The sequence below is a fragment of the Choloepus didactylus genome, chromosome 10 (genome assembly GCF_015220235.1).
Source record: "Choloepus didactylus isolate mChoDid1 chromosome 10, mChoDid1.pri, whole genome shotgun sequence".
Classification (NCBI taxonomy): domain Eukaryota; kingdom Metazoa; phylum Chordata; class Mammalia; order Pilosa; family Megalonychidae; genus Choloepus; species Choloepus didactylus.
This window is the reverse complement of record NC_051316.1, coordinates 56,045,345-56,066,641: the sequence shown is the minus strand read 5'-3', so window position 1 is coordinate 56,066,641 and position 21,297 is coordinate 56,045,345. Positions and strand designations below refer to the sequence as shown.

General features: G+C 40.2%; 1 pseudogene; it reads left to right on the top strand.

The window, feature by feature from the left end:
- The first annotated feature begins 19,345 nt into the window (after nt 1-19,345).
- LOC119505381 lies at nt 19,346-20,583 on the top strand (annotated as a pseudogene).
- Nucleotides 20,584-21,297: the final 714 nt, after the last annotated feature.

Genomic DNA, 21,297 nt, shown 5'->3' with positions numbered 1-21,297 from the left:
ACACTCATCTAGAGATTTTAAGAAAAACCAAGCATACGAGTAAAAATGCCTGTCTGATTCATTCATTAATAAGCACTAATTGAAGGGCTACCATGAGCCAAAAGCCATGCTTCAGGCAATCATACACAAAGGACCACAGTAATATAAGGCCCTCCATAAACAAGTAATCCAAGGCTGTTTCTATTTAGGGATCAATTATATATCTGATGTCTGTATAACTTGCAGCATGGCAGTGCCCATGAGGGCACAATCAGTATGCTATTCATGTCTGTTCTGTACAACCGATACTTCCTAGTCTTAGGACCTAAAATTAAACAAAAGGACATGGTATTAGATACAGATTCACTGGATAATTATTGTAGTCCATCATTCTTATCCTCATTAGGTTAGTAATCGTCTCCCTTTGGTAGCAATGTCTATTGAATTAAAATTAAATTATATAATTAATGAAGTCTTTTTGCATTTATCGATGTTGTCACTTTTTATCCTTTACTTCTTCCTTTTATTTGCATCTGTCAATTTACTTATATACTTTTCCATACTGTGACAGAGACTTTTAGCTCTTCACCAAAACATGTTTCCTATTTTTCCTAGGGGCACAGCTAAACTACATATCCCAGCATCCACCTCAGCTAGGTGTGACCATGTAACTGATGTCTAGGACCAGCCTGTAAAAGAATCTACATATGTCTCCCAAAACCCTTCCACATACTCTACCATGCTCTTTAACCCTGCATGGGACACAGACAGTGATGCTCAGAGTGACATTGAAAGCCACATGCTAGAAATGGCAGTCATTTCCTTGGATTTCTCCATGGGCCCCTGAATTTCTCCATGGAAGGGAGAGTCCCTACCAATTCAAACATCTGATCTAGGCAAGATATTTTATCCATTCTAACTCTTTATCTTTCCATATAAATTTTAAAACCAGTTTCTTTTAAAAATCCTATTGGGATAGTATTGAAAATCTCAAATCAATTTTGGGAGGAATGCTTTCTTAAAACATTGAGTCTTTCAATCCATCAATATGGTATATATCTCCATTTTTAAAAAGATCTTTACTCTCTTTGTAATGTTCTGAAGTTTTCAGTGTACAGATTTTGCACATTTTAATTAAAGTTATTCCTAAGTATTTTAATGCTACTATAAATAGATTTTTGTTTAATTTCATTTTCTAATTCATTATTATTTATTGATTTTTGTCTATTGATCTTGAATTCTGCTAAGTTAATTTTAATTCTAGTAGATTTTGGGGGTGAATTCCATATACTTTTCTAAATACAGAATTATATCATATGCAGAAAAGATTTTTCCTTCCTTTCCAATTTGTACATCCCTTTATTGATGTTATAAACCTTACAAAACAATATTATCATTCTTGTATTAAATAGATATATTATTTATAAATAAATTAGTAGGAAAAGGGCAATAGTAGACTTTTGTGTTTTTTTCAGATTTTTATCATTTTGAATGCTCTCCTCTCTTTCCTGAGTTCCATCTGGGATTACACTCTTTTCCGAGTTTTCATCTAGGATTATTTATTAAAGGAAACCTGAAGAATTTCCCTCAGCATTACTTGCACTGCAGATCTACTGGTGACAAATTCTCTTGATTTTTTTTTGTCTGAAAATGTTTTTATTTTGCCTTTACTCTTGGCTGCTATTTTTTCCTGTTGTTGAATATTCTGTTTTCCTTTATTTTTGTTTTGTTTTCCTTTAGTACTTTAAAACTGTTGTTCTACTCTGTTTTGGTCTCCATGGTTTCTAATGAGAAGTAAGCTGTTATCAGATTGTTGTTCCTCTGTATGTAACGTGCCATTTTTCTTTTATTGCTCTCAAATTTTTCTCTTTATTTTTGGATTTCAATAGTTTGATTATTATAGCCTCAGCAAAGGATTTTTAGTGTTTATTATATTGGCATTAATTTAGCATCTTATATCTGCAAATTTCTGTCTTTCATCAAATTTGGGAAATTTCCAGCCATTAGTTCTCAAATATTTTTCTCTGCCATATTTATCCTCTCCTTTTGGTATATCAATTAAATATATGCTTATTATCCTTTTTTTTTTTTTACAAAATAATAGTTAACATTTATTGAATATATGTATTTTACATCTAATAATTAATTTAATCCTTACAACCCTATAAAAAGGTTCTATTTTTATCCCAATTTTACTTATGAGATAACTGAGATGCAGCAAGTTTAGCTCAGGTTACTTGAGAACGCAGTTGTCTGAACCCAAGTAAAGCCCATATTCCATATATAGCTATGGTAGGATCCCATTGTTAAACACATTTTTTTTTTCATTTTTATTGAGATTGTTCAGATACCATACAATTATCCAAAGATCCAAAGTGTACAATCACTTGCCCCTGGTTACCCTCATACAGCTGTGCATCCATCACACTTAATTTTTATTCAATTTTTAGAAACTTTTCATTACTCCAGACAAGAAATAAACTGAAAGATGAAAAAAGAAAAAAAGAAAAGGAAACGCTAATCCTCCCCTAACCCTAACCAACCCCCCTCAATTGTTGACTCCTAGTATTGATATAGTACGTTTGTTACTGTTTATGAAAAAATGTTGAAATACTACTAACTGTAGTACATAGTTTGTAATAGGTATATAGTTCTTCCCTATATGCCCCGCTATTATTAACTTCTAATTGTATTGTCATACATTTGCTCTGGTTCATGAAGTGATTTCTAGTATTTGTACAGTTGATCATGGACATTGCCCACCACAGAATTCAGTTTTATACATTCCCATCTTTTGACCTCCAACTTTCCTTCTGGTGACATATATGACTCTGCGCTTCCCCTTTCCACCTCATTCACACACCATTCGGCGCTGTTAGTTATTCTCACATCTTGCTACCAACACCCCTGTTCATTTCCAAACATTTAAGTTCATCCTAATTGAACATTCTGCTCATTCTAAGCAACCACTCCCCATTCTTAAGCCTCGTCCTATATCTTGGTAACTTATATTTCATGTCTATGAGTTTACATATTGTAATTAGTTCCTGTCAGTGAGACCCTGCAATAATTGTCCTAATGTGTCTGGCTTATTTCACTCAGTATATTGCCCTCGAGGTTTTGTCATCAACCCATTTTTTTTAATATGGTTTTGTTCACTCACCATACATTCCATCCCAAGTAAATAATCGATGGTTTTCTGCATGGTCATACATTTATGTGTTCACCACCTTCACCACTATCTATATAAGAGCATCTACATTTCTTCCACAAGGCAGGAGGGAGAGTCAAAGAAGGTAGAGAGGCAAAAGAAAGAGGAAAAAAAAAAAGACAGCTACGAAGCAGCAAAAGGAAAAATAACCTTAAATCAAAGTAGAATAAAGAATCAGACAATACCACCAATATCAAGTGTCTAACATGCCTCCCCTATCCCCCCCTCTTATCTGCATTCACCTTGGTATATCACCTTTGTTACATTAAAGGAAGCATAATACAATGATTCTATTCGTTACAGTCTCTAGTTTATGCTGATTGCATCCCTCCCCCAATGCCTCCCCATTTTTAGCACCTTGCAAGGTTGACATTTGCTTGTTCTCCCTCGTAAAAGAACATATTTGTACATTTTATCGCAATTGTTGAATACTCTAGATTTCACCAAGTTACACAGTCCCAGTCTTTATCTTTCCTCCTTTCTTGTGGTGTCTCACATGCTCCCCACCTTCCTCTCTCAACCGTATTCATAGTTACCTTTGTTCAGTGTACTTACATTGTTGTGCTACCATCTCCCAAAATTGTGTTCCAAACCACACACTCCTGTCTTCTATCACCCTGTAGTGCTCCCTTTAGTATTTCCTGTAGGGCAGGTGTCTTGTTCACAAAGTCTCTCATTGTCTGTTTGTCAGAAAATACTTTGAGCTCTCCCTCATATTTGAAGGACAGCTTTGCTGGATACAGGATTCTTGGTTGGTGGTTTTTCTCCTTCAGTGTCTTAAATATATCATACCATTTCCTTCTTGCCTCCATGGTTTCTGCTGAGAGATCCACACATAGTCTTATGAAGCTTCCTTTGTATGTAATGGATCGCTTTTCTCTTGCTGCTTTCAGGATTTTCTCTTTGTCTTTGACATTTGATAATGTGATTATTAAGTGTCTTGGCGTAGGCCTATTCAGATCTCTTGTGTTTGGAGTATGCTGCGCTTCTTGGATCTGTAATTTTACGTCTTTCATAAGAGATGGGAAATTTTCATTAATTATTTCCTCTATTATTGCTTCTGCCCCCTTTCCCTTCTCTTCTCCTTCTGGGACACCAATGATACATACATTATTGTACTTTGTTTCATCCTTGAGTTCCCGGAGACATTGCTCATATTTTTTCATTCTTTTCTCCATCTGCTCCTTTGCGTGTAGGCTTTCAGGTGTTTTGTTCTCCAGTTCCTGAGTGTTTTCTTCTGCCTCTTGAGATCTGCTGTTGTATGTTTCCATTGTGTCTTTCACCTCTTGTGTTGTGCCTTTCATTTCCATAGATTCTACTAGTAGGTTTTTTGAACTTTTGATTTCTGCCGTATACATGTCCAGTGCTTCCTTTACAGCCTCTATCTCTTTTGCAATATCTTCTCTAAACTTTTTGAATTGATTTAGCATTAGTTGTTTAAATTCCTGTATCTCATTTGAAGTGTATGTTTGCTCCTTTGACTGGGCCATAACTTTGTTTTTCTTAGTGTAGGTTGTAATTTTCTGTTGTCTAGGCATGGTTTCCTTGGTTATCCAAATCCGGTTTTCCCAGACCAGAACAGGCTCAGGTCCCAGAGGGAAGAAATATTCAGTATCTGGTTTCCCTGTGGGTGTGTCTTAGAAAATTGCTCCACCCTTTGATGCCTTGGGTCACTGTGCTTTTCTGTCCAGCAGGTGATGCCTGTTAGCCTATAATTCTTGACTGGTGTGAGGAGGTATGGCCATGTTCCCCCAGGCTCTGGGGTCTGGTTCTGAATGGAAAGGGCCCCACCCCTTTCCTCCTAGAGAAGACAGACCCCCCAGGTGGAGGTCATCAGCATTTCAATGGTCTCGCTGTCTGCTTGTGGTGTCTCCACCCTTCCCAGAGTCACAGTCCTGGAAACTGAAAATGACTGGGGCTTTCTCCACTGAGCCAAAAAAGAAACAGATAGTCCCCTTCAGACCTAGTCCAAGGCGACCCTCCGGCTCTCCCAGGTCAGTCATCACCCAAAGCCTCTGTCTGTTTTTTGGGGCTGCGTACCTGTAGTGAGCAGTTCACACTCACTACTTAAAACCCCAGTTGGAGCTCAGCTGAGCTATATTCGCTTGCTGGGAGAGAGCTTCTCTCTGGCAGCACAAGGCTTTGCAGCTCGGGCTATGGGGGAGGGGGTCTCACGACTTGGATCCGCAGGTTTTACTTACAGATTTTATGCTGTGTTCTCGGGCATTCCTCCCAGTTCAGGTTGGTGTATGAGTGGATGGTCTCGTTTGTCCCCCCTCAGGTATTCTGGATTATTTACTAGTTGTTTCTGTTTTTTTGTAGTTGTTCCAGGGGGACTACTTAGCTTCCACTCCTCTCTATGCCGCCATCTTGCCCGACTCCTATGCTTATCCTTTTTAAGTCATCTAATCGGTCCCTAAGGCTCTGTCCATATTTTTATAATCTTTTTTTTTCAGTCTTTTCTTTGCCTTGAATAATTTCTATTGACCTATCTTCAATTTTATTTACTTTGTCCTCTGCCCTGTTCACTCTGCTATTAAATCCATCCAGTGATTTTTATTTCAGAAACTGTATTATTCTTGAATTTCCACTTTGTACTTTTTATTGTTTGTTTTCTCTGCTGAGACTTTCTTTTACTCTGCTAAGATTTTCAGGCATTGAAAATGTTTTGCTTCATTGAGCAAACTGATAACTAGTTGCTTTAAAAACTTTGTGTTAGTTCCAACAGGGTTTCATCTCAAAGTGGAATTTTGCAGATTTTATTTTCTCTTGAGTATGTGTCCTATTTTCTTGATTCTTTGTATGTTGGTTGATTTTGGATCATATCCTGGACATCACGAATATTAAGATGATGAGATTCTAGATTATGTTATTGCCCTCCAATGAGTATTGTTTTTGTTGTTGCTGTTGTTATATTAGCAGATAATTTTCCTGACTAGACTTGAATGTCAAACTCTGTTTCTTGGGCAGCACCTCTAGTCTCTGTCCAGATCTTTTGCCTTTAGCTGGGCTGCTTTGAGTCTACTTCTCACATATGTAGTTCAGTGGTGATGGAGAAATATAGGTAGAGTTTGGGGTTTCACCCCTCTGGATATTTTCCTTATGGATTCTCCAATTCTCTTCAGCATTCCTGGTTTCTCTTTTTGGCTTTCTCAGGCCAGAGAGGCACAGGTTATTCCACATGTACTTTTGCCTCTGCTATGCTCACCACCATACAATGTGTTTAGACCCAGTATAAGAGCTCCAGAGATGGGAACCTACTTGTACAGCTCCTGTCTTCCTTCCCCTGAGGGAGCATACATTGCCCACCAGGGCCAGTCTAGTTGTGTTCTCTCTTCATTATCTTCAGAGTGCCAGCTCTTGTTCTGTTCAGATTTTTTTGTCTTTTGCTAAACTTCTTAGTCTTTCACATGTATGTACAGTTCAGGGGTCAGAGATGTTGGTAGACAGAGTTTAGGAATGCCCTCACTGGATGTCTCCATCTGTGATTCCTCCACTCTCTTCAGGATTCACAGTTACCCAATTCATTTTTCTGGTTTCCCAGGCCTGAAAGATTTCAGGTTTTCCTACTTGTACCTCACTAGTGGTGTATAATGAAAGGGTTTCACTTAGCCCTGAACTAAAAGAAACAGAGGTAGAAACTGCCTTCTATAGTTGCCCATATCCTTATTCCAAGTGAGTTCCCACTCCCCATTAGAGTCTCTTTGTTTTTGTTCATTCTCAGTATCTTCAGGTAGATGCTTTTTGTGTTAGGACCAAGTTGTATAGTCATTTTCTGCATGAAGCAGTAAACTCATAGGGTCTTGATCCATTTTACCCAGAAGTGGAAACTAGCCACATGTCAGAAAACATGGAATTTGAGCACTTGAAGAAATTTTCGAGTTAATATAAGTGAGAAAACTTAGACCCAAGGAAGTTAAGTGATTTAACTAAAGTCACATATCTCCTTAGTGACTACAATCACCAGATAAATATATACTCAGATCCCAGTCTTTGTGTATGATGTGCCCCAAATGACACTGTGACTTGTCTGGTTAAGTGGGGTGAAACACCCTCATGAGAAACTTGAGAATCTTCTTGGAAAGCATCTATCTTAAGGGAAGGATGAGTCAGTCAGTCCTGGTCCAGTGTGGCAGTGTGATTGTTTACTCAAATTAACCCTCCTTCCAGATCTCTAAGACTCATGCCTGAGTCCTATGACAGTTTGGGCTATTAGTACAACCAGAAAGACTTTGGAACAAAAGCCACCTTTCTTTGGTTTCCTTCTAAGAGAAGGAGCACAAATAGAGAGTGATTAAGCCATTCTCTCCATCTCTGCCATAGACAGCTGAGGCTCTAGCATTTCCAGATCCTCAGTACGTCAACAGTGGCAAGTATGAAGGCCAAAGGATGAGGACAGTGCCTATCACAAGCAGCAGGAGAACCTGAAGGAAGCAGCAATGTTCCCACTTTAGTACAGTGCCTGGCAAGAACAGAGGTTCTCTGGAGAAGGGCAGTGGTGTCTGAAGCATAGGAGAGAATCTAGCAGAGAGGTCTAGAACAAGGAAAGGGTGATTGTAACTAACCAAATTTGTTTTTAAGAACATGAGAGGAGGATTTTCCGGGGACCTGGAACTCCTGCACTAATTGATGAGGCAATTCAAGGTACCATGAAACACACATGTTTTCAGTCAATATGATCCAAATTCAAATTCTGGGCTGATGTGGACTAAGTAAACACAGGTTGCAAATACATATTGGCCAAATGACTGAAAGAAATGGTGGAATTGTAACGAATAGGCAGGAAAAGAGGCAAGGGATACTTTCATGGAGGTAAGAAATTGGCACAGAGAAGTATAAGTGGTGCCTTTTTTGTGACAGTACTTGCCTGTACAATATGTCAACACCTTTAGGTTATAGCAACATTGACCATATTCATTCCAATAAATTAACATCCTACTACTCAGGTAACTTCACTAGTATAAACATAAATTTCACATGCCAGTGTAAATAGGAAAGTAACAAGAGGATTCAGTCAAGGAAAGTTTGGAGAAACATCCTTCAGTATTTTAATATGTGGGTGTCAATACCTTATTGTAAACGATAAAAGCATTATTCAAGTAGGTAAGTAAAGGATCCCCATCACTGAAGCAGTGGGGCCTCTGTGGGTGTGAAGGGAAGATGAGGCTGAAAGTGTGGATATGTTAGAAGGTACTCTATGGAGGAGGGTCTTGAATACTTGAGTTCATATTCCATCACAGGCAACCGGGAGTTCTCTGCTGGTTCTTGACCAAGGTCTCAATGTGGTAAATATACTCCTGGGAAGAGATAACATTAGAGAAATGTGCAATGTGATGGAAGGAAAGCTGATTCCAGAAGCCTTTTCAGTGACTCATGCATGTGGTGATAGTAACCAAGCATGGGATTGTGGGATTGGGATTGAAAAGGAAACACCACAAATTTGACATCTCTGGATGGGATACTGTGCCAGTTTGAATGTACTGTGTCCCCCAAATGCCATTATCTTTGATGCAGTCTTGTAGGGCAGACGTTTTAGTGTTGATTAGATTTGCTTGGAATGTGCCCCACCCAGCTGTGGGTGATGACTCTGATGAGATATTCCTATGGAGGCATGGCCCCACCCATTCAGGGTGGGCCTTGATCATTGGAGCCATATAAATGAGCTGACTCAAAGAGAAGGAACTTAGTGCAGCTGTGAGTGATGTTTTGAAGAGGAGCAAGCTTGCTAGAGAGGAAGGTCCTGGGAGAAAGCCATTTTGAAACCAGAACTTTGGAGCAGACACCAGCCACGTGCCTTCCCAGCTAACAAAGGTTTTCCGGACGCCATCGGCCATCCTCTAGTGAAGGTACCCGATTACTCATGCGTTACCTTGGACATTTTATGGCCTTAAGACTGTAAATGTGTAGCCAAATAAACCCCCTTTTTATAAAAGCCAATCCATCTCTGGTGTTTTGCATTCTACAGCATTAGCAAACTAAAACAGATGCTATCATGATTGTGTCATACTATCATGTCCTCATAGCTTCTGGAAGGCAGTCCTGTGCATCATTCATTTCTGTATCCCAGGAACCAGCAGAGTGCCTGGTGCTTTGGGTGAGAGGCAGTCAGGATCATTTCTAAAACATTTCTGTGCTTTTCCATAATCTTTCTTTTCCCTTTTCTCATGCTGAAGATGCTTTGCTTTTCACATGGTGCTTGTGAGCACAGAAGCCAGAAAATAATTAGGGGTTGTGCAGTCCCTGCCATGTGTTTGTTTAATGCTCTTAAAAGGGAACACATTTCAAAGAGCTTCACATCCTTTGTTTCTGCCATACTTTTAGCTTCTCTCTCTATCTCTCTCTCTCTGGTGTTTCTACCATAGTTGTGTCATTCATGCATTCAACTCCACCTTCTTGTAGGAATTTTCAAAGCAAGACAGTTCTATCATGCCCCTGCTTCCTGTTAAATGAATATCTAAGATGTCATTTTCTGGCAGCTTATCTGATAATTCTGAGATCAGAGGCACTCTGATTCTCAGCAATAGGAGGTTTGATTCCAATATGATATACAGTAAGGCTCTGGCTTCAGCAGAAGCTTCCTGGCAGCTCACAGCCAGCTCAGCTGGCCTCATCTGACTCCCTCTCAGCACACTACCTACACATCCTCGTGTAATATCAGGAAGATTCTCTCTCTCTCTCAACCACACACACACACACACACACACACACACACATGGAAGAGCTACTTAGGAAAATAAAACGGTCATTTGGAATCCACAGAAGGAGAATATATAGTAATGAATCTGGACAAATTCTCTCACCTACCAGTAGCCTAAAACCTCCCTCTGATGGGAGGGGACTGTGGCCACATGGTTAGCCTTCTGAGAACCACCATCAACACTGTCATCACTGCAGCCATTATTTCCTGCATGCAAAAGGGTAAACTCACTTGTGTCAAGGACTGTATTTCAACATAGCATCATGAGGGAGCTGTTCTTTTAAATGTTCACATTCCCTGCTGTACCCACACACCAAAATGGACTGTCCTGTGTACCAAGTAGCCCCAAACCACATCACAGCTAATGCACCTGACCAACAATAACAATAGCCTTTCCTCTGTGAATTTGGAAGTTTGGACACAAATACCAAGACACAGAGGCATGAGCTGATAGGTCATGTACCCTAAGGAAATTTGCCCTGAAGGGGGCATGTGAAAGCTTGGGAAAAGGAGAAAGCATAAGGTAGAGGTACAGAAAGGGCAAGGAAAAGAAGCCATGCAGCTCCAAAACAAGCAGAGTCAGAGAAGCTTTACAGTTCCTGCAAGGATTAGTAATACTTTCTACAATTTGGCTCTATTGGAAGATGCTGGAATAAATCTTTTTCCACCTAAACTTCTTCCCATGGGGTTCTGTTCCTTATAGATAAAAAGTCATTAACTAAGCAGGCAGCCTTGAATGTTACTGGTGGGTTAAATGGAAGAAAGAAAGTCATGTGTGAAATTATTCCTCCCTCTGGTATTATAAACTGCTGAAGGAAAAGAAACATATTTAATTAGTTATTATATTGTCTAAAGGCTTAAAATAATATCTGATGCAGAAGTAGGTGCTTGATAAAGACCTGTGGTTGAAACAAGTTGTTTCTAAGCCACTGAGATGGGTATGAGTCCACTTTGTATGGCTTATATCCAGGTTGAAGTAGCTGAAGGAAGTTTTGAAAGCTGAGAGACTCAGAGATGAAGTCAACAAATCCATCTCCACCTCCAGAAACAGGCAAACTTTCTGTACTTCAACCAGCTCTAAGCCATGGTGGTCCACTTTAATTTCTTCCCCTGACTTCAATGTTGGCATCTGTTAAAGGAAAAGTGGCACAGTGGCACATTTTCCAACATCTGATGAGAATATCTTTTTTTCACCCGTGTCTCTTGATTTTTCTTATCACTTTCACTTTCTTATTCATCCCCTCTGAGCTACAGGCTAATTTCTCAAGTTTGTCTTCTAATGGCCTATTTATATTTTATACATTTTAATCTGCTGATCACTGCATATGCAGGATTGAGGACTTATCTCCATGCCATCTTTCATGATATCAGATGGTTTCCTCTGCATGGCAGCATAGATGCAGTTTTCTTAAATCAGTTGAGGAAGGTTTAAAATCGTTCTTTCTTATGGCAAGCATATTTCAAATACAAGTAAATCCTCTGATTCTTCAAGTGGTCCTCTCTTTTGTATCCAGGTATTTGTGTGGTCATTCATTCATTCATTCATTCAATGAATAGTTAGTGAACAATGTGACAGAGGCCATGGGCAATGCAGTGGTGAACATAACAGAAGGATCCCTGCTCTCAAGGGGTTCATATTCCAGTGGGGGAGATACACAATAAGCAAATAGCTGTAAACTCAAAATCATGAAAGAGTCGACAGAGAAGTTCAGAGAAGAGCAAGGACATATACAGGGAGCCTGATTTTCTTGTGGGTGTCAGTATCTTTTCATAGGTCTGAGGATTTTTCTGATTTTTTTTTCTCTTGGGTGGATGTCTCACAATCTGATCTTAACCCTCTCAATAAGAGAGTATTATTGACAGGCTCAGGAGCTATGAATTTTAATCCAAAAATATGATGCAAGAAATTCTGTATTACTTTACTTTTCTAAATCAAATTAAATGTTACTCTGAGCCTCCAGCTCATCTGAGTAGAAGGAAACTGTGTCATGTTTAAGAGGTTCCTCCCTGACAAGCTTCTCCAGGAAGCTGAGGGGCTGATGTGGTGCCTGGGGAGCATGGATGGGGCCTTTGGTGTCCATCCAGCAGGGCTGCCATTGAGACACTTCTTGTTCAGCCCACAGGGTTGAAATCAGGTGAAGACGGCGGCTCTACTTCTTCCACGGGGTTCTGTGCTGAGACAGCGACTATTGTTTCTTGGTGCCCAGCCCACTCCATACCTCAACACGGCTGAGTGCATGACAGACCTCCGGGAATACGTGTGGTCTGTAATTGAGTGTAAAATGCACACTAGGAGCCCCAATTTAACTTTAGCATGGAATATTTCCTGAAATAGATCCAGAAATGGAGCACTTTTCTCCCTGCCTTTTTTGCTCATCCTGACACAAGCCACTATCACACTGTTCCCTCCTAGAAAGCCATCTGGCTTTCCTCTCAGTTATTCAGGTCTCTGTCCAAATATCATTTCCCCAAAAAAGCCTTCCCTGAACACTCGGTCAAAAATATTATCCCCATTTTTTTCTCCTTACCATGCTTTATTTTTCTACCTAGTATTTATCACTCCCTTTTATTACATATAGTCATCTGTTTATCTGTTAATTGCTTGTCCCCAGTAGGACATCTGTTTCATAGGGCTGGGAGCTCTCTGTTTTGCTAACTAGTATAACTCCAGAACCCTAAACAGTGACTAGCACAGAGAAGGTGCCCAGTTAAATATATTCTGAATAAATGAATGAATGAATCAGTCTTGGGAGAGCAAAAGGTCCTTGAGGAACATATCCATATCTGGTTCATCTCTGTAATTCTCAATGCTTCTGATACAGAACTTTGAACATAGTAGGTGCTCAGTAAATACTTGACATTTACGTGAATGTCAGGCATTGTAATAAACTGCATAAGTTGTACTCTTCTCAAATTGTCAAATTCAACCATCAGAGACCTGGCTACAGTCACGCTTAGGAGTGCAATGACATATTTTTTGAGATCCAGGGTGAGTGAGAAAGCTTGAGAATAAAGATCATGTCAGTCTCCAGGATGCCTTAACACAATGAAATTAAATAATTGCAACCAAAGATGACTCAGAGAACATGCTCCTGCTTTTAACACCAGAATCCAGTTTTAGTCCCTTCTTTTCTAGAGCTGTACATATGCAGGACCTTCCTACCAACCAGAGTCATATCAGCATAATAATCTCATCCTTCATCAGTGACACTTGTTCTCCCCAAGGCTTTGATGGCTCATAGGCCATTCACCCACCACCTCAGCTCACCCACCTGGGAGGGGGCAACCTTATCACTCTTACACCAGGAAAATAATAAAAGGAAACAGTACCACTTCAAGAATTCCTAGGACAGAGGTTCTTACCTTGGTTGTGAGCTTCCTCAAGAAGCTTTTAAAAATCCTGATGCCCAGCTGTACCCCAGCCCAGTTAAATCAGATTCTCTGGGGATAGGGCACAGGCATCAGTATTTTCTGAAGTTCCAATGAACTTCAGAATTCAGGCAATTCTAATGAATGAATTGGAATTCCAATGAATTTCAATGAACTTCAGAATTCAGGCAATTCCAATGAATAGCCAGGGTTGAGAACCACTGTTCTATGAGTCTCTAGGATTTAGCTGAACATAGAGCCATTTATCCAAATTCTGATGAGGAAACAGATAGGTATAAACTAACTCACACTTCCTGAGTGGCTGGGAAGACTATTTCCTCTCACAGCATGAAAGCAGGGGCCATGGTTTCCCCTTGCGCTTAATAGATTTGTATTTTTCCATCAACTATGGGAGCTCTGTATGTACGCTGGCACAGAGCCCTGCTTAGAGTCTCTCATATTCCTATCCCTACCCCTCTGTTAACCCACATCCTACCCCTCTGTTACACTCCTTTTCTGAAGTTACTTTTCTACCTCTGACTCCATGTGGCTCTATATCCACATCCGTAGCAACATTATCAGGCTGGTTGGAGAAAACAATGAGAGATACATTAAATTTATTTTCAGGGTTTTAGAGCAGATATTGTAGAAGCCCTTCAACACATCTCTGAGTTTTTCTGCAGCTGCCACATGCACCTCCTGGCATGCTGAAGCTGCACACCTCAAATGCATGCATCTTGTGTTTCTGGCCTGAAGGTTTCCTGTGGTACCACAGGTTCTCACCCTGCCCTCATACAGGGAAGATTAGAAGTGCCAGGGATTCAATATACCATAGCAGCAACCTCAACCAATAAGGGGTGGGGGTTCCTGGATAAAACCCCAGCTTCTCTGTCCCTCAGAGGGACAATTTTGAGGTATATATCACATGTTTTCTCAGATGCTACCCAATAGGATTGAGCTCTAGTTGCCCACTCATTAGTGAATTCTTTATTATCTTCTCACCCTTCTCTGTCTCACTATCCCCACTCTCTCTCATGTACTTCCTGGAATGAGCTAAAAAATAAACCATCTCTACTGCCAAAGTTCCTATCTTATGGTCTGCTTTTGAGAGAACCAAAATTAAATCAAGCCCAAAATTCTGCGGTGTTCTCCCTCTGCCTCACTACAAATTTCACATGTTTATTCCTCAAAGAGCCATAAAAATATGGAAGATACATAAATATATGAGAGAAGAAAAGTGAAATTAACTGGCTCTCTTTGCATGTACCACCTGGGAAATCAATGAATAAGGTAGAGAGAACCCTGGGAAATCAAAAGGTCTTTGGTCTAGATTCCATGGATGAGCCACTCCAGGAAGCAGCTAGAGGCTTCTTACGCTTGAAGGATGTTATGGATTCCATGTTCACATCCTATGGACACATATCCCATCAGAAGTTTATTTTTTTCTGGATCAGTAGGCATGACAGTGAAAGATCAGTTGTCTGTCTTCTTTATGGCGCAGACTATTTCTTAGGCTAAAAATCAGCTTTAAAGTTAAGATTAGAAAGTTTCTGAGTCCTCTCACTCAGAACCTGAAGTTCCACTGCTTGCTGAGGGTCTAAGTTAATCAGTACCTTGAGGCCATGTTTGATAACCTAGAAGTCAATTCCAGGACACGACACCTAATGCTCCCCCAGTTAACTCTAAACCCTGACAAGATCATAACCAATTTTGTAAAAGTCCACAAGACTTATTTAAAACATGTAGACACTAAAATACAAATGCTTGACATTTGCCAATTTAAATATCTAAGATACCATATTATTCCCCTCCTCTACCCTAGTTAATTATTCTTTATAAACACATCATGGTTCTAACGCAATTTTGGAAACTATCTGGTACTAATGAGGATGTGGAGAGATGGAGACTTTCCACTCCCGTAGGAGTACATATTGGTGTAACATCAGGAGGGCAGTTTGGCAATAGCTATAAATATTGAATGTGCAGTAGTTGTTGGAGGGGAGGAAACAATGGCATGAACACCAAATGGAGGCAGGATAGTGAAGTGGAAGGAATGTGGACCTGTGCTGGCAGATCTGGGATAAACTCCTGGCTTCATTGTGGCCTTGAGTATGTTGCTTAAATCATCTCTCTGATTCTCACTTTCCTCATCTTTAGAATAGGAAACGTAATTCTTATTCCCTACCTTTGTTGTGAAGGTTAGAGAAAACGTACATAAAGCACCTAGGTCAGAGTCTGTCACTTTGATATGACAAGTCAAAGATGATGGATTTTTTTTGTCCTTAAAGAACAAAAAAGATAACAGGACCAAGATTGGGTATTTGTTATTTCTTGCTCACCAGAAACCTTTCAAGATCTTCCTCCTCTGAGGTTTTAATAAAATGTTTTAAATTTTTTTGTTTTGTAGCAGAAAATACACATATTCTAAGGCTAGGTTTTGTTTTAGTTTTGGTTTTGGCTGTTGTTGCTGTTACTTTGTCTGAGCTACAATCCAAATATCCAAAGCCTTTCTAATTCTATGTCATGAAATGTTGATTTCTGCATTCTGGATTTCAACAGAATCCCAGAAACCAGGGGCAATGGATGCTTGAGATGGAAAAAGTTTGAGCAAATGATATTTAACTACCCTCTCCCATTCACTACCCTGGATTCAGGGACTATTCCAACTCTCTTTCTTGATACATGGCATTCTAAATTCTCACTTCCACCCTTAAAAATTGTGTGTCAGAGCAGAATAGAACAGCTAAATTCTCTGTCTCTTCTCTATTCCTAGCATGGTTTCACCAGCAGCTTACCTACCCCATCTCCCTCCCTCCGTCTCTCTCTCTCTGACACACACACACACACACACACACAAAGACAAAGACAAAGACAAAGAGAGAGGGAGAGATGGAGGAAGAGGGAAATGGGGGAGACTTAACATCCATCAAACATCTACTACATGCCAGCCAGTATTGTCGGTATTGTGCCAGGTAGGGTTCAGACAGAGTAGTAGAAGCACTGTGTTTGGTATGGGATAAGGTGTTTATTAGAGGAACTAGACCTTGCACAATTATGGGGGAAACTGGGGAAGTGAAAGTCTGGGAGGGGGAATTGCAGGTCTAGAGGAAAAGTCACTAGCCTGAAATAAAGGTAGACAAGTTGGGTCTTCCAGGGAAATCTGAGAAGCCAGGCATATCCAGCAACAGAAGTGTACGAAAGCTGTGGTCTCTGTGTAGCTACTACTTGTGTATCCACAGCCAAGCATCTGGTAAAATCTTGGTCAGTAGGGCTAGCAGTTGGGAAGGAGAGCTGGATTCAGAGCAGGGGAGAATGAAGACAAGTTGGGCATCTCTGTGAATGTTTGTCTGCCTTCCAAACCTCAAACAAGCTTCTTTTTTGGCCAATTCTAATCTGAAACCATTTAGGAAAGGAGATTCTTTGTAATGTAGTGCCCAGATTAAACAATCCAAATCAATCCACACCTTGTCAACTTTTCATCCATACATATCTCTTTTAAGCATACCTCTATTTAATTTCCAAATAAAGGTAATAGCAAAACCATTTTTCTGCCTAGGATGATGCAAGTATCCCTTATACTACAAACATGCAGCCCAAGTTACCCATCTCTTCATCCATCTTTGGATGATGTTCATTACTCTTCTATCTGGGTCATACATATCCTTTGATATTTGTACCTTAAATACTAAGCTATAAGATTAACACTTTAATACAATGTATGGGAATTGGGAAAAGAAAAAAAAAACAAAAAGAACTGTATATTGTATCTCTCTATCATCCATCTATCTATCTATTCACATCAAAGCAAGGAAGAAATACTTGTTACTACTATTGTCTTTTATTGCCTTTTTTTTTTTTCCTGAAACTTGTTGGGCCATTATAGCTGGTATTTATAATTTGCTTCTTCTATTACTCATTCTTCATTCTCTTTGCCCTCAGCAAACACCTCAGTTGGTCAAGTTCCCTTGCCTAATGGAAGGGTGACCCAAATATTTATTCCTCATACTTCTGTGCCACTAGTTGTCCTGCCTGAATTGAACTGTTGTCATTTTCCATTAATTTTAACACAAGACATAGGGAAATACTAAGAGGCACTTAGAAAACCTACTGCTTTCTAGACATACTCCTCCCTGTCCTTATTGTGTAGGAGCAACCCAATTTCCTCATAATGGTATCAGTCACCCCTCTTTGCCTGTTGGTTCACTGGCATAAAGAGACCAAAATGACCAGGTAGTAATCTCAAATTCCAGTTTGATAATCCTTTGTTGTGTCCTCTGATAGAAGCAATCTGCCATTGTTAAGTGAAACCTATAAAACAGCAAAGCCCAAATTTGTGGGAACAAACGTTGCCAGTAGATCATTAGGGGTAAGAAGGAAGAAACACCTCCATATGGAGACATAAGGCCATATATTGGTCACTGATTCAGATCATATACTGAAGAATTTTATTCCAGCCCTACGAAATGATGCCATAATTTTGTGCTATAACTGAGTCTTCAAAAGGACATTCTAGATCCACTGTGATCTAGATGGTGAAGTGAGGAAAAGCTTTAGGGATATGGTACCCACCCCCCCCCACCCCCGAAATTTTGAACAATCAGGAAGAACTGGCAGAAACATGCTCACCAGGCAGATTCTCAGTCACAGTTCTGGAAGGAGCAGAGTAACCATTGTGCACATACTCAGAGCATATATGCCTGGCCCAATCAGTCTGGTGGTGGCCCGAGGGCTCACTGTCCCAGAATTTTCCCTGTATGTAGAGGCTGGTTCACAAAGCTCTCCTATGGAAAGCTGTGGTAGAGCAGTCAAATGGTTGCCTGGGGAAAGGAACTGCTGGCTGTACAATATACATTTCAGTGCCTGGAAACATTCACAGTTGTGTAAATGGGGGAATTCCTAGGGAAAAATATGCATGCCCAAGACAAAACATATGTGCAGAAAGGATCAGGGAGGCTCCTACAGTTCAGCCTGAAGCTATTCTCTAAACTCCTGTATCAACAACCTCGGAAGGAAGGCACTTATGTCAATCTGCAAAGAGTGGGAAAGATGTTTCCTTTTTTTTAACCTTCTTTTTTGTTTGTTTGTTAGCGCCTGGCATTCAAGGAAAGCTCTGTCATAACACTAGCTGGATATTACCTTAAGGAGCGGATGCTGCAGAGTCTATATTCCAGCAATAACATGTTAAAATATCAAAATGTCCAGGTTTTAACAAAAGATGAAGAACTAAAGGAAACCAGGAAAACAATAGATGAACACAAAGGGAATATCAATAGAGAGATGAAAATTTTGAAAAGGAACAATAAAGGGCTAAAGACCATATGCACCAGTTTGGATCTATTATGTACCCCAGAAAAGCCATGATTTTTAATGCAATCTTGTGGGGCACACCTATTAATGTTTTTTTTTTTAGGGTGATGACTTTTTGATTAGGTTGTTTCCATGGAGTTGTGACTCCCCCAGCTGTAGGTGAGACATTTTGATTAGATCATTCCCATGGAGGTGTGGCCCCGCCCATTCAGGATAGGTCTTAATTAGATCCCTGGAGTCCTTTAACAGGTTCAGGAAGCGAGACAGGAACTGACAGAGATGCTTAGAGATGCTTGAAGATGCAGACAGAAGGATATTTGGAGATGCTAAGCTAAGAGATGAAGCCCAGAGTTTACCCCAGAGAAGCTAAGAGAGGACCCTCAGATGCTTAGAGAGAACTGTCCTGGGAGAAAGAAGCAAGGAAGCATAGGAGCTAAGAGAGAGAGAAGCAAAGACAGACACCCAGAGACATTTTGGAGAAAGTCATTTTGAAACACAACCCAGGAGCAAAGGACCAGCAGACGCCAGCCACGTGCCTTCCCAGCTGACAGAGGTGTTCCGGATGCTATCGGCTATTCTTCAGTGAAGGTGTCCTCTTGTTGATGCTTTAGTTTGGACACTTTCATGGCCTCAGAACTGTTACTTTGTTACCTAATAAATCCTCTTTATAAAACTGAATCCATTTCTCATATTTTGCATAACAGCAGCTTTAGCAAATGGAACACCATAGAAACAAAAATTTAAAATTCCCTAGGAGCATGGCCTTTCTTCCTCTCCCCAACATGGAGTGTGCTTGTCCATTGATATCAGTGTACCCTGAAAAGGGGGAGTCATCTGGCAAAAATGTTACTTTGCCTGCTGTGTTCAAGGCTCCCATTAGACTGGATATTGTGAACTTCATTCACACCAGCTTGTGCAAAAACAAGAGACAGCCCTATGCTGTCAGTGAGTTAGCAGGTCATCAGACCAGTGCTGAGTCCTGGGGCACTGGCAGAGCTGTGGCTCAAACTCCCAGAGTTTGAGACATTGGGACTCACCAATCTGGCCAGGGTGCTTTTGGAAGTATGTGTGGTGGAGGTCACATGTTTGCACCAATCAAAACATGGCATTAATGGCACCGTAGAGTAAACACAACACAGAAGCGATATGCCATCTGCTCTGCCCTGGCGACCTTGGCCTTACCAGTGTTGGTAATGTCTAAAGGTCATTCACCAAGGAAGTTCCTGAACTTCCTTTGGTGGTTCAAGATAAAGCTGAAGGCTACAAGAAGACCAAGGAGGCTGTTTCACTTCTTAAGAAACTTAAGGCCTGAAATGGTATCAAAAAGGTCTATGCGTGCCAGCGAACACGCATACAGCGCAAACAGCGCAAACAGCACAAACAGCACAGGGGACAATGCATCATCTATAATGTGGACAATGGTATCATGAAGGCCTTCAGAAACATACCTGGAATTACTGTGCTTAAGGTAAGCAAGCTAAATATTTTGAAACTTGCTCCTGGTGGGTACATGGGACGTTTCCACATTTGGACTGAAAGTTAGATGACCTGTGTGGCACTTGGCGTAAAGCTGCCTCATTTAAGAGTAACTATAACCTTCCCATGCACAAAATGATGAATACAGACCTTAGCAGAATCTTGAAAAGCCCAGAGATCCAAAGAGCACTCCAAGCACCACACAAGAAGATTCATCACAGAGTTCTAAAGAAGAAAACACTGAAAAATCTGAGAATCATGTTGAAACTAAACCCTTATGCAATGACTATGTGCTGAAATATTATTCTTCACCAGGCTAAGAATCACAAACTCAGGAAGGATAAATCTGCAGCAGCACTAGAGGCCAAATCAGATGAGAAGGGGGTTCCAGGATAGAAGCCTGCAGTGGGAAGAAAGAAAAGAAGGCTGCTGGTGTTAAGAAGCCACAGAAGCAGAAGCCTTTGGTGGGAAAGAAGGCTGCAGTTAACACAAGAAGCCAGCAGAAAAGAAACCTACCACAGAAGAAAAGAAGCCTGCTGCTTAAATTGCTTATTCTGTAAAAGTCAAATCATTTTGGACACCTTATTTTGACCAGATCAAAAGGCAGTGAGAAACAAGATAAAAAAAATTCCCTGGAAGTGTTCAACAATAGATTGGAGCTGGCAAGAGAAAGAATCAGTGAACTTTAAGATAAGATAATTTAAAATCATCAGTCTGAAGAGCAGAAAGAAGAATGAAGAAAAGTGAACAGAGTCTGAGGAACCTGTTGGACACCTTCAAATGTACCAATATATGCACTGTGGGAGTGCCAGAGGAGATGAAAGAGATAAAGGGGCAGAAAGAATATTCAAATAAATAACATCTGAAAACTCTCCCAATTTAACTAAAGACATGAATATACACATCCAATATGCTCAAGGAACTCCAAACAGGATAAACCCAAATAGATCTCCACCTAGCCATGTTATACTCAAACTGTCAAATGCCAAAAAAAAATTCCATAAGCTACAAGAGAGAAGCAATGTGTCACATACAAGGAAACCTCAATAAGATTAAGTGCTGACTTATCAGAAACCATGGAGTCAAGAAGGCAGTGGGGAGACATATTTGAAGGGCTGAAACAAAATAGCGCCAACTAAGAGTTCTAAATCTGGCAAAACAGCCTTTCAAGAATGAGGGAGGGATTAAAACAGTCTCAGATAAACAAAAGATGACAAATTTTGTCACCACTAGACCAGCTATATAAGAAATGCTAAAA